The sequence below is a fragment of the Sorex fumeus genome, unplaced genomic scaffold (assembly GCF_029834395.1).
Source record: "Sorex fumeus unplaced genomic scaffold, SorFum_2.1 ptg000044l, whole genome shotgun sequence".
Classification (NCBI taxonomy): Eukaryota; Metazoa; Chordata; class Mammalia; order Eulipotyphla; family Soricidae; genus Sorex; species Sorex fumeus.
In genome coordinates, this window is record NW_026606101.1 from 49,745,394 (window position 1) to 49,759,252 (window position 13,859).

Sequence of the window (13,859 nt, forward strand, 5' to 3'; positions counted from 1 at the left end):
TCATTCTGTGTTGTTCTCTCCCTTTAAATTCACTCAGCTTGATACTCTCTGTGTCTATCCACAGAGCAGCAAATTGCATGATTTCATTTTTGTATGGCTGAGTAATAGTCCATTGTGTACATGTACCACAGTTTCTTTATCCAGTTATGAGTTCTTGGACATTTGGGTTGTTTCCATATTTTGGCTATTGTGAATAGGGCTGGAGTGATAGCACAGTGCGTAGGGCATTTGCCTTAAACACGGCCGACCCAGCTCCGATTCCTCCGCCCCTCTCGGAGAGCCTGGCAAGCTACCGAGAGTATCTCGCCCGCACGGCAAAGCCTGGAAAGCTACCTGTGACGTATTCGATATGCCAAACACAGTAACAAGTGTCACAGTGGAGATGTCACTGGGCCCGCTCGAGCAAATCGATGAACAGCGAGAGGACAGTGACAGTGACAGTGAATAGTGCTGTAATGAACATAAGAGAGCAGATGTTTGTTGTATATTGTGGTTTTGAACCCTTAGGATATATTCCAAGAAATAAAATTGCTGTGTCATATGGAAGTTCAATTTCTAGTTTTTTGAGAAGTGTCCATATTGTTTTTCCAAAAGACTGACCCTGTTGACATTCCCTCCAACAGGGAATACATGTCTCTTTCTCCCCACGGCCACGCCAGCATTGGCTGTTGTTCCCTTTTATGTGCTCCAGTCTCTACAGTATGAGCTGATATCTCATTATTGTTTTCATTCGCATTTCCCTGATGATTAGTGGTGCAGAGCATTTTTTCATATGCTTTTTGTCCATTTGCATATCTTCTTCTTTTTTTAACTTTATTGAAACACTGTGGTTTACAAAGTCATTCACAATACAGTTATTTCAGGTATTCAATATTCCAACACCAGTCCTGCCACCAATGTGCCCTTCCGCCACCAATGTGCCTAATTTCCCATCCATCCCCCAACCCTCCTCCTTTAACAGGCACTAATTAATTTACTTTATATTGCTTATTACAGTTATCTCATAATGGTGTTGCTAAAGTCAGACTGAGTTGTTAAGTATGAGTGTTATTGTTCTTGTTTATTGAGCTTAGTGGGCTTCTGCTCAACTGTCCTCCTCCTTTTCTTGTTTCTCCTGACCTGTCAACTCTGTGAGGTTTGGAGGTATCGCATGGCTGCATATGAAGCTGTTACTTCAGGGGCAGACACTACCTCCACTACCCAGCCATCGCCACACTCCAGGACGATTTCCGGACCCGCGCGGCCGTGAAGCGGCCATGCGACACATCATAAGACACTAAATACCCATCTTCCAGAATTGTCATACCATATTTGATAGGGTTCAAATATGGTAACACCTACGAGGGTGATTAGAGGTTGCCCCAAAAGCCTCTATCCCTCTCGGAAAGACTGGCAAGCTACCGAGAGTATTCCGCCCGCACGGAAGAGCCTGGCAAGCTATCCGCTGTGTATTCGATATGCCAAAACCAGTAACTACAACTGGTCTCATTCACCTGACCCTGAAGGCTTCACCGACATGGCAGTACTGAGAAGGATGAGAAAGGAGAGGCCGACAAAATCTCAAGGCCGAACTAGGCTGCCACAACGAAGGAAGACAGAAATGATCGTCTGTACTTTCAATGCACGTACGCTAGCATCAGATGCATCTATCGAGGACCTGATGGTACAAGCGTGAATGATCAAGTACGACATCATTGGTCTGACCGAGACAAGAAGGCACGAATCTCACCATGCCGTTCTCGACACTGGAGAAGAATTGTTCCTCGGAACATGCGATAAAAGAGGTGTCGGAGGCGTCGGTGTCCTTGTCAACACAAACTTGGCCATGAGCATTGATTCATTTGAATGTCTAACAACCCGAATTGGACGTTTACATTTGAATAGATGTGGCTCACTGCCTGCAGTTTCTATCTTCGTTGTCTATGCACCAACATCTCATTATGATGAAAGAGAAATCGAGAAGTTCTACATGGAGCTGGAGAAGTTCTATAAAGAAGACCACACCTTCTACAAGATCATTGTGGGTGATTTTAATGCCAAGATAGGACCGAGAAGATCAGCTGAAGAACTTCACATCAGGACCCATGGCCTAGAATGGAGCGAACAGGGTGAGAGACTGTCTGAGTTCATCATGTCAACCAGGACCATCTATGGTAACTCACAGTTCCAGAAGGCAGAATCTAAACGTTGGACATGGGAGTCTCCCGGTGGACGATTCCACAACGAAATAGACCACATCATATTCAATCGACGGTTTTGCCTGACAGATGTCGCTGTTGTCCCAAAATTTCGAACGGGATCGGACCACCGTCTCCTTCGTGTAAAATTCTACTTCACAGAGCGGGGAGAAAGGGCTGCAAAGTTGAAAAAGAGAACTCCCAGAACGACCACCAACTGGGAACTCTTTGGCACTATCGCGACAACATGGGAAGATGCCATTGTTGACAACATTGATGAGGAATACGATCAACTGGTTCAGCACCTCCATGAATGTGCGAGGAACGTCAAGAGAGAGATAGCCACAAAAAAACGCCTGTCTTCTAAAACTCTTGAGCTAATTCGCCAGCGTGGTTTGGCGCATGCCTCAGGCAACCGCAAGCTAACGTCCGAGCTCGCAAAGCAGTGCAGAGATGCGATCAAGGAAGACCTCAAAGAGAGAAGAGCAGAAGTACTGGTAGATGCGGCAGAAGCTGGGAAAAGTATTCGTAACGCCCGCCTGTCCTTTGCCAACTACAAGACCAAGATGACTGCCCTCCGACATCCTGATGGATCTATCACATCCTCCAGAACGGCAATGGAGAAGATTATCCATGACTTCTACTCAAATCTCTTCGATAGCCATGTCCACTTGCCGACATACCAAATTCCACAGGATGGATATGTCGTTCCCAACGTTCTCCCTTCCGAAATCCGACATGCCATTTCGTTGGTAAAGAAACGAACAGCACCCGGCCCAGACAAGGTCAGACCCGAACACCTGAAGAACCTGCCGTCAGTACTCATCAATACACTGGCTCCGCTCTTCACTCGCTACCTGTCTGAATGCAAGGTTCCATCCCACTGGAAAACCAGCAGGACCGTACTACTGTTCAAGAAGGGAGACATCCATGACATTGGCAACTATCGCTCGATCTGCTTATTGTCTGTCATCTACAAGTTGTTCACTCGAGTCATCCTAAATAGGATTGGCAGAACACTAGATGAAGGACAACCATGCGAGCAAGCTGGGTTCCGCAAAGGATTCAGCACCATCGACCATATCCACACAATAACCAAACTCATTGAGGTTTCTCGGGAGTTCAAGATGCCGCTCTGTTTAACGTTCATTGATTTAAAGAAGGCCTTTGATTCTGTTGAGACGGAAGCGGTCATTGAAGCCCTAGCCAATCAGGGCATTCAAGCCCAATACATCAGGATCCTCCGTGAGCTGTATTGCGGATTCACTACCAGGATCTCACCATTCTACAAAGAAGTGATCGTTGATGTCAAGAGAGGGGTTCGGCAGGGTGATAGCATTTCACCGAAACTCTTCAGTGCCACCCTCGAGAACATCATGCGACGACTGGAATGGGAAGGAATGGGAGTGAAGATAGATGGTCGGCAATTACACCACCTCCGCTTTGCTGATGACATTGTTTTAATAACACCAAACATCAGCCAAGAGGCACAAATGCTGGCCGACTTTGACCGTGAGTGTGGAAAGGTAGGACTACAGCTGAATCTTACGAAGACAATGTTTATGAGAAACAGCCTCGTTCCTGACGCCCCATTCACTCTCAACGGAATGACCATCTCTGAATGCAACAGCTATGTGTACCTAGGTTGAGAAGTCAACATGACAAATGACCTGGCACCCGAGCTGCGCAGGAGGAAGAGAGCGGCTTGGAACACCTTCAAGAACGTCGAAGAAATAGCTAAGAGGACGAAGAACCTCCGGCTCCGGGCACATCTCTTTGATTCCACTGTTCTTCCTGCATTAACATATGCCTCAGAGACCTGGGCCCTACGCAAACAGGATGAGAACACTATTCAGGTCTCCCAAAGAAGAATAGAAAGAGCTATGCTTGGAATATCACGTTTCACTCAAATGAGAGAAAGAATCCGGAGTTCCGACATCCGTCGATGATCAAGAATCAGGGACGCTGTCTCATTTGCCAAGGTGTCGAAAATCAGATGGGCTGGTCACGTAATGAGATTTAAAGACGACCGCTGGACTAGAGCTGTTACTGACTGGATTCCACGGGATGTCAAAAGACCACATGGTCGCCCACCTACCAGATGGTCAGACTTCTTTGTCAAGATCATGAACGATCAGTTTGAGGCGCTTCATGTTCCCAGAGCGAACAGATGCCATTGGGCTACACTAGCACGCGACAGGGACAAATGGAGACGTTACTGGCGCCCACTCGAGCGAATCGACGACTAACGGGAAGTTAAGTGATTAAGTGACTTCAGGGCCAGTGGAGCTGGCGAGATCAGCTGCAGCTGTTAATCTGGCTCTCTGACCTCTCTGAGGTCAGTCCTGAATCTGGAACGTTTCTCTGGCAGTGGTGGGAACTGGGAGTAGGAGGTGGAGTGCTGGGCTTTTGGCAGTTTAGGGAGTCAGTCGGGCCTCATCTCACCTAGTTTCCAGAGATCTTGACCCTGTGCAGACTGAACCTTCCGGGATAACTCAGCTGCCTGCGTCTCTCGAAGATTAGTCCTGAAGCTGGGCCATTTCTCTGGCAGTGGCAGAACTTGCATATCTTCTTTGAGGAAGTTTCTGTTCTTCTCTTCTTCCCATTATTTGATAAGGTTAGATTTTTTTTATTATAAACTTTTACCAGTGCTTTATTTATCTTAGATATTAACTCTTTATCAGATGATTGGTGGACAAATATAGCAGTGATGTAGGCAGGTAGATAGGAAAGGGCTCTTGTGGCAATGGAATTCTGGAAAGTAATATAACCCACAGGGCCATGGTTGCAAAAAGCCCACCTTGTGGACACAGGAACTATGGCCTGAAAATACTTTTCATCGGCACCAATAGAGAAAACTGGACATACACACACACAACCAGCCACACACACACACACACACACACACACACCCAGAGAACGAAGATCAAGGAAATTAATTTCAAAGAAGACCATCAACCAATTTCAACTCTACCTCTTGGCAAGCACCTTAGCAACGGACTCTTACCTAAGTAGCAGCCGCACATGGGGCAGCTTGGGGAAAACTTCTATAAGCCATCTTGAGCAAAGGAAGCATGCACACATGCTGCCCGAGCCCATGTGCTGCTTGTGTCCACGTGGCCAAGCACTTGTGGTGCCCAAGCACATGTGTCGCCTGTCTCCCCTCTTGAGATGTGTACTGGGGCTCTCTCTGCCTTTGGAGAATTCTGCATTCTCTCTTGTGCCGCGTCCGGCGCTGCGGGGCCGAGCCAGGGGAGGGCCGTCAGGGTGAAATCAGCACTCGAGTCACACAGGGTTCCATCATTCAGGAGATGGCATGAATGCGTGCGTGCGTTTATTCAGAGCACAGGTACAGACTTAAGTATGTTTCCACAGCCCACCCAAAAGAAAGGAAAGGGGATGGGACGTGGGAAAGTGGATGGGACGATGAATAGAGCCATGCACTGTTGGTCAGCCACAGTGGGCAGAGCCATGCACCGTTGGTCAGCCACCTGGTGACCCTTTCGACCTAATGCTCCCGGTCGGAGCGGCCTGCTTTGTTACAGTTTTGACATATCCATAGAGACTGTGCTGTTCCTCGTACATCATTTACAAATCATTTACGAGGGTGCATTTTCCCCAAACTGAAACGTCCTGTACTGGGAAGCTGCCCAGCTTTGTCCCCCAAACTGAAACCTCCTGTACTGGGAAGTTGCCCAGCTTTGAGCAGGACAAAGGGGGAATGAAAAATCAAGCATTCTTTTACTTGGTCAGTAGGCAACATCTCACCCCTTTTTTCCAATTATGGCACACCAGGACCCCTGTCTTAGGTCGTCCGTCGCCCCGCCGTGGTACCCGTCATTGGGGAGAATGCTTTAGCCCCTGTCTTAGGTGTGCGCGGCAGTGACAGAAGTTGCCCGTCATTGGGTATCCTGGGCAAGGGCATACTTCCTTAACCGTGAGGAGGCACAGGGGAGGATTGACGACATTTCTACCAGACCAGGCAGGACCCAGTGTGGCTTGACCAGAATGGAGCGTGGCTCAGAAAAGAGGGGCAGGGGTAGGGAGGAGGGGTGGGGGTGATGGGGATCTCTTTGTTCAGTGATGGGGGGGGGGTGTTCTGTACAGGTCCGGTCCACACTCCTTCTCCTGCGTTTTCCGGTACCGGCCACGGGATGAGGTTGCTGCAACAGATAAAGAAAGAGGCTTCCCAAGCCCATTAGAAATACCTTTCTGAATAGGGCTGCTCTTTGCTAGTTTCTCTCAGCTGCATAAAGTGAATTTGAGTGATTTGCCGATCAACCCTGCCAATCTGGTCTGTGACAAATGAGACAAGTCGACTCAGGATGCAGGGCCCGAATGTAAGCATCAGTAATAGTATGATCAGAGGGCCTGCTATAGTATATATTAGGGTGGTGAACCAGGGGGATTGATTGAACCAAGACTCGAACCACCCTTCCTGAGCTTCTCTCTCCTTTTTACGCCGTTCCAGGCCTTCTCTCAGCTTAGCCATGGAATCTCGGACTACCCCCGTGTGGTCGGCGTAAAAGCAGCACTCTTCTCCCAGCGCTGCACACAGCCCTCCGTTTTTAAGGAAGAGCAAGTCGAGCTCCCTCCTATTTTGCAAGACTACTTCCGACAGGGAGGTCTAGGACTTTTCAAGATGGCTAATAGATTTTTCTATACGGTCCAGGTTCTCATCAATAGCTGCTCTTAGAGAAGATAGGCCAGAATGTTGGGTTGCCAGAGCAGTGATGCCAGTGCCGGCACCTGCCAGGCCTATGCCAAACAGAGTGGCGATGGTTAGTGCGGATATGGGTTCCCTGCGGTTCCTACGCAGGACATCAGGGGAATTGGACCAATAGTCAAGGGATACCTCAGCAGGGTAGTATATAATTTTTGGGATAACAATAACCATAAGACAAAATTCTTGGGAGGCATTAAATACTGAGCCTGCCAAGTGGGGAGTTAATCCTGAACGTGAACAGGCCCACCAAGCTCCAATTGTTGGTGAGATCCAGGCGGAGTTACTCGATCCCGGGGACTCCACATTCTGTGCACACAACTCCTTCTTGTTTTGAGGGACTGTTACCTACACATGTCCCTTGACCGCTAATTTGGGTCATGGTCAATCCCTGGGGGCGGGCCTTCCACTCTTCAGGGGCTCTGTAATTAACATTGTATGAGGTGTTAATACCCATGGCCTCATAAAACGGTGGCGTGGGGCTATAGCACAGCCAGCAGGCTTCAGTCAGGTTTGGGGCAGTAGCATTCAGAGTCTGATATGTGGCTTCAATAAGACTCCTGAGGGGGTTAATGATTGGGCCAAAACTGGGTTTTGGGATGGATAGGCCGGCTGTAACAGGAGGTGGTGTCGCCTTAGGGCCAGCCGTGGTAGTGATGGTGGGCTTAAGAGGGGGTTTTGGAGCCTCAAGTGCCTGGTTAGGGCCTAGTGGAACCTGCTGCACGGGTTCGATTTTTAAGAGGATCTGCAGGATAACCCCATGTCATGGCCTGCTATACCTCATAAGTCCCCAATTCAGGCCGTTGACCCATCGGGTCTCCGACCTTCCCTTATCAGTGAAGGAGATTTTGACCAGAAGCATTTGCGGGTGGTATTGTACAGAATATGAGCCATATCTCAGTGGCACAGCATAAGAAATATTAACCAGGTCGTGGTCAACCGACCATTTCCAATAGCCATCATTAGAATCTACGCAAGACCAGCTGGCACAATAGTAAGATTCAGGGCCACCGCAAGTTCTCCTCCATTGGCCTGTCCGGAACCCGGGGCAGGTGAAAAAGCCATTGCGTCTCATAGAGGCTCTGGCCCCAGGCCTTTCAAAACCATCCTGAAAGGGGTAGGCGTCTTCCAGGGAAAAATATAAGTCAGGGAAGCACTGATTAAGGGGTGCTGCGTCGCATCTTGTGGTACTCCAAACCTCATAGTCCTCTCCACTCCTTATGACCAAGGTCTGCTTGAATGGTTGGTGTCGATTGGCATGAGTTTTGGTAGGGTCCTTCATTAATAATATAACGAGGGTCCAGGTGATAAGCGTCGTTGTGGTCATTTTGTTCCTGTGGAAAAAAGAGAAGGAAATTTGTCTCAGGGCTAAGTACCCTGGAGGTGAGTTTCATTATTTTTCCCAGCTGTGGGGGACAAATGATCGAGGAGCTCATGTATTGGCCTGACTAGGCGTTCCGGTACCCAAATGGGTTTTTCTGCATTAGTTGGATATACACAGACTGCGCCTCTGGCTCTGGCAAGGATTGCTGCCGGTGGTTGCCAGGTTCCTGAGGACAAATCCTTCCATTTCACCATTGCTTTAAGGGGAGCCGGAGTAGCAAAGTGACGTTGGGCTGCACTGCGGCCCGAATCATCGAGGAGCAAAAAATTTAAAATGAATAAGGTTGTGGATAGGAGCGCTTGTGGCCCTTGACAGCCTTGGTAGATCTCACCCTCTTTTGTTTTAGAAATGTAAGTTTTGAGATGCTGGTGCGCTCGCTCTATGATAGCCTGTCCTTAGGGGTTATAGGGAATGCCTGTTGTATGTGCAATATCCCAAGTTTCACAAAAGGAATGAAAGGCGCGGCTTGTATAGGCCGGTCCATTGTCAGTTTTAATTTGCCTGGGATTTCCCATATATGAGAAAGCAGCGGTAAGGTGATCTATAACATGTTTCATTTTTTCCCCGGCATGTAATGAGGCAAAAATCATGCCCGAGTGTGTGTCTATCGAGACATGGAGATAATGCCAGTTACCCAATGAATTAGTGTGGGTCACATCCATTTGCCAAATATCATTTGCTCTCAGTCCTCTAGGATTGACTCCTAGGGATGGGGAATGTATATAAGGAGCGCAAGCGGGACAGACAGTGGTTATGGAGAGAGCCTTGGCTTTAGAACAACCTGTATGAAAACGAAGAGATTGGGCATTAAGGTGGAATTTTTTATGTAGCTGTATGGCCTTATCATATTCTAGGGATGTCATTATTAAGCGGGTAGCTTTATCTGCTCATTCATTACCTTCTGCAAGGGGTCCCGGGAGGCCAGAGTGTCCTCTAATATGACCCACAAAGAGGGGGTCCTTTCTGGCCCAAATCAACAGTTGCAATGTTTGTAATTGAGATAAAATTTTCGAGCCCTCACCTATGTGGGGTGCTGTTTCTAATTGGGGGAAGATATTGGCAACATACACACTATCAGTGTAAATATTGAGGGGCTCATTAGGGAATGTCTGCAAGGCCAATAATACAGCCATACTTCTGCAAATTGCGCCGAGGTTTCTGCAAGCTGTATGGCGTGAACAACCTGCCCATCAACCACTACGGCTCGACCACTCTTAAAGCCATCGGTTAAGAGGGTCCGTGCGCCCGGAAGGGGGGTGGTCTTAATGATTCGGGGGAAGATAATAGGGCAAATCCGGAAGCTTTGCAGGAGTTTATGTTTGGGATATGCCTGTGTAATTTGGCTTTTGAAGGAGCAGACAAAAAGGCACCAGGAATCATCATATTGTATCAGATTATTAATCATGTCTTTGGAATAGGGAACGACCAATATGTCCATATCCTTAGCAAAGAGTGCACACCCTATGGTTCTGGCCTTCCAGAGTAATTGAGAAACTAAGGTGGGGTAGGGAATTACCGTTCGGGTGGGAGAAGCTGAGAGGTGGACCCAATATAATGGACCAATCTGCCAGAAAACTCCAGTTGGGGCAAATTCTGAAGCAAGCACTACAAATTGTAGTGGTAGATTGTAATCAATATGGTGTATTTGCATTTCTTCTAAGGCATCCTCCGCTTTTCTAAGAGCCAATTGTGCCTCTGGGGTCAATTGATGAGGTGAGGAGGGGTCAGAATCCCCCTTCAATAGTTCGAAAAGAGGTTTGAGCTCTCCCGTGGGCAGGGAGAAGGATGGTTGGAGCCATTGGAGTTCTCCCAAAAACTGTTGCCATTGGTGCAGAGTCTTTAAATGGGAGGTGGCAAACTGTATTTTTTGAGGCGCTATTCCCACCTTGTTTATGGTGTACCCTAAATATCTGTATGGGTGGGAGAGCTGTACCTTATCCGGGGAGATTACAAGGCCTGCTGATTCCAGGGCGACCCGGACATGATCATAGAGTTGAAGTAACAGGTCTTTGGTAGGGCAGGCGGCTAAGATGTCATCCATATAATGAATCAAAAGTGCGTTGGGGAAACGAGCCCAGACTGGCGCTAAAACCGCTGCAACATATATCTGACACATAGTGGGACTATTCGTCATGCCCTGGGGAAGGACTACCCATTGGTAGCGCTGATAGGGCTCCTGAAAATTGGGGGAAGGTAGAGAGAAGGCAAATCTTTGACAATCTTTAGGAGCTAATGGAATATTGAAAAAACAATCTTTAAGATCTATCACTAACAATTGCCAGGACTTTGGTATAGCGGAGGGATGGGGGAGCCCTGGCTGCAGGGCCCCCATTGGATGCTTGGTGGCATTGACTGCTCTGAGATCTTGCAATAATCTCCACCCGCCTGTCCTTTTCCTTATAACAAAGATTGGGGTATTCCAGGGAGATGTGGATGGGGTAATGTGCCCCTTTTCTAATTGCTCAGACACTAGAGCATGTGCAGCCTGTAATTTCTCTTTAGGTAGGGGCCACTGCTCCACCCAGACTGGATCATCTGATTTCCAGGTAATGGGGGTGGGGGGAGGCCGCTCGACAGTGGCCCCGATTAAAAAGGGTTAGTTTCTTCCAGTTCCTCGATGGGCATTAAAGTGACGGGATTTTCCTGCCCGGAGGATGGGCAGTCACTAGTGATATGGGCTATAGTCCGGAAAGAAACCGGGGGGGTCTGGAGGTGGCCAGGCAGTGTGACTAGAACTGCGCCCATGGCCGAGAATATATCTCGCCCCCAAAGATTGGTGGGGAGGTCTGGGACCAGAGAGGAGCTGCTTTTCTTCTGTGTCTAGATCAGGGGCAAGAGGAGTCTGGCTCCCACATTCAGAAATCACGGGGACTTCGGCATATTCATGTTCTGCTACATCATTGCCAGCGTCCCCCTACAGAGAGCGCCCTGTTTCCTCCTCCTGGATTTCCCCGAAGGTTTTTTGGAGGTCACACAGCTGTTCCTGCACCCGGACACGGGTGGTTGACAGCGCATCTTTAACCAATCTCCAGAGGGAGAATGTAGCGACAGGAACCCTATCCGACCCCCTATCTCTGAGGGCTCTCTGTAGATCTATCTTAACCTGTTCCCAGTCACAGATTTTGAATTCTCCCCCTGTCAGGAACCAAGGGCTGACTTCCCCTATTACCGTAATGAACTCGAGTGCGGTCCTAAACTTAATAGCAGTTCCCTGCTGTTTCAGTAACTCAGTCAACTCGGTGGCCAGTCGAGTTTTTGAGTCAGAATTTCCCATGGTACCATGCACTGTTTCCCCCGCTTATATGTGGTTTTTCCCCCTGCCTATACTCAGGCTCTCCCCCTGCCTATGCGCAGGTGAGCCCTGTCCGGTTCTCCCTCGTACCTGATCTCGGTGGGACCTCCACTTGCCGCATCCGGCGCTGCGGGGCCGAGCCAGGGGAGGGCCGTCAGGGTGAAATCAGCACTCGAGTCACACAGGGCTCCGTCATTCAGGAGATGGCATGAATGCGTGTGTGCGTTTATTCAGAGCACAGGTACAGACTTCAGTATGTTTCCACAGCCCACCCAAAAGAAAGGAAAGGGGATGGGACGTGGGAAAGTGAATGGGACGATGAATAGAGCCATGCACCGTTGGTCAGCCACAGTGGGCAGAGCCATGCACCATTGGTCAGCCACCTGGTGACCCTTTCGACCTAATGCTACCGGTCGGAGCGGCCTGCTTTGTTACAGTTTTGACATATCCATAGAGACTGTGCTGTTCCTCGTACATCATTTACAAATCATTTACGAGGGTGCATTTTCCCCAAACTGAAACATCCTGTACTGGGAAGCTGCCCAGCTTTGTCCCCCAAACTGAAACCTCCTGTACTGGGAAGTTGCCCAGCTTTGAGCAGGACAAAGGGGGAATGAAAAATCAAGCATTCTTTTACTTGGTCAGTAGGCAACACTCTTGAGCACGTTACCCTCTCTCTTTCTCCTTCCTTCCCTTCCTCAAAAAACCTCCAAATAAAATCTGTTTTGACTTTACTGCGTGTCTCCTCCTGAACTTCTTTTCAGTGAGAAAGACAAGGACCTGGAAGTCCTGGGGAAGGCCTAGGATTGGCTTTTTTTTTTTTTTTTTTTTTGCGGGGGGGTGGGTGTCACACCCAGTGATACACAGGGATTACTCCTGGCTTTGCTCAGGGGACCATATGGGATGCTAGAAATGGAACCCCGGGTCGGCCGCGTGCAAGGCAAACGCCCTACCCACCGTGCTATCAACTCCAGCTCCTCATTGCAGACTTTCTCAGTCCTAGCCTTCCCTCGGTTTTGGGGTGGCAGAGGTGGATCTAGAGAAAGTGGCCATTTCTCTCCTCTCCGCCTCACATAAGCCACCGGTGGGGCCCACCAACATCAGCTGTAACATTTTATGTTTTTTGGACAAGAAAGCAATAGATTTGTGAAGAATTCACGGAAGGATGAATTTGAGTGGGGAATAGTTCAACTCAGCCTGGATCAAGTTACATTAACAAGATTGACAGATTGATCTCCACCTAGCTTCTGGCCTGACCCCATTCCCATGACAAGAAAGGAAACCTTTATTTCTTGCCTAGAGGCAGAAGAAAAGTGGAAACTTTTCTACGTTTCTTGCATCTGGGAGGGCTGTGTTATTTGGGTCGCATCCAGCAATCTCTGGGGTTACTTCTGGCTCTGTGCTCAGGGTCACTCCCAGCAGTGCTCAGTGTTGGCACTTTAACAGGGTTGGCCACATGCAAGGAAGGCACTGTAACCCCTGTTCTCTCCAGCTCTGTTTATTGATCCTTAATTGCCATCAATTTAATTATTTCTTCAAAGAGGCATTATTGGGGAGCAGGAGCTAAGAGCTGGAGTGTCTGCTCTGCCTGTAGAAAGCCCAGGATCAGTCCCTGCACCACATAGTCCCCTAGCACTGTCAGAGTGACTCCTGAGCACTGCCAGGCACAGTCCCATGCCAGAACTATAAATAAATAACAACAAAAATCCCCAAAAGGCTTATCTGGGGAGTGACCTATTCTAATTGACACTCGGGGCAATAGACACCTAGACACCTCCTATCTGATTTAGAAAACCTTCAGTTGTGTATTTTGGTGTTGTTGTTGTTGGGCCACACTTGGCTATACTCAAGTCTTACTCCTGGCTCTGTGCTCAGAGAGCACTCCTGGTGGTGCCCAGTGCACCAAATGCTGACTGGGGTTTGGACCAGGATTGGTTGCATACAAGGTAAGCACCTTAATCCTTTTTTAAAAAAAATTTAAAAAATTTTTAAAAATTTTTATTAGTGAAACACCATGAGGTACAGTTGTAGACTTACAAATTTTTGTGCTTGGGTTTCAGTTATACAATGATTGTGTACCCATCCCTCCACCAGAGCCCATTCCCCACTTCCAATGCTCCCAGCAACCCTCCCACCCCCCACCCCCGTATCCCACCCCACCCCTGTGGCAGGGCATTCCCTTTTGTTCTCTCTCCCCTTTTGGGTGCTGTGGTTTGCAAAAGAGGCATTGAGTGGCAATCATGTTCAGTCTACAGTCCACTCTCAGCACGTATCTCCCATCCT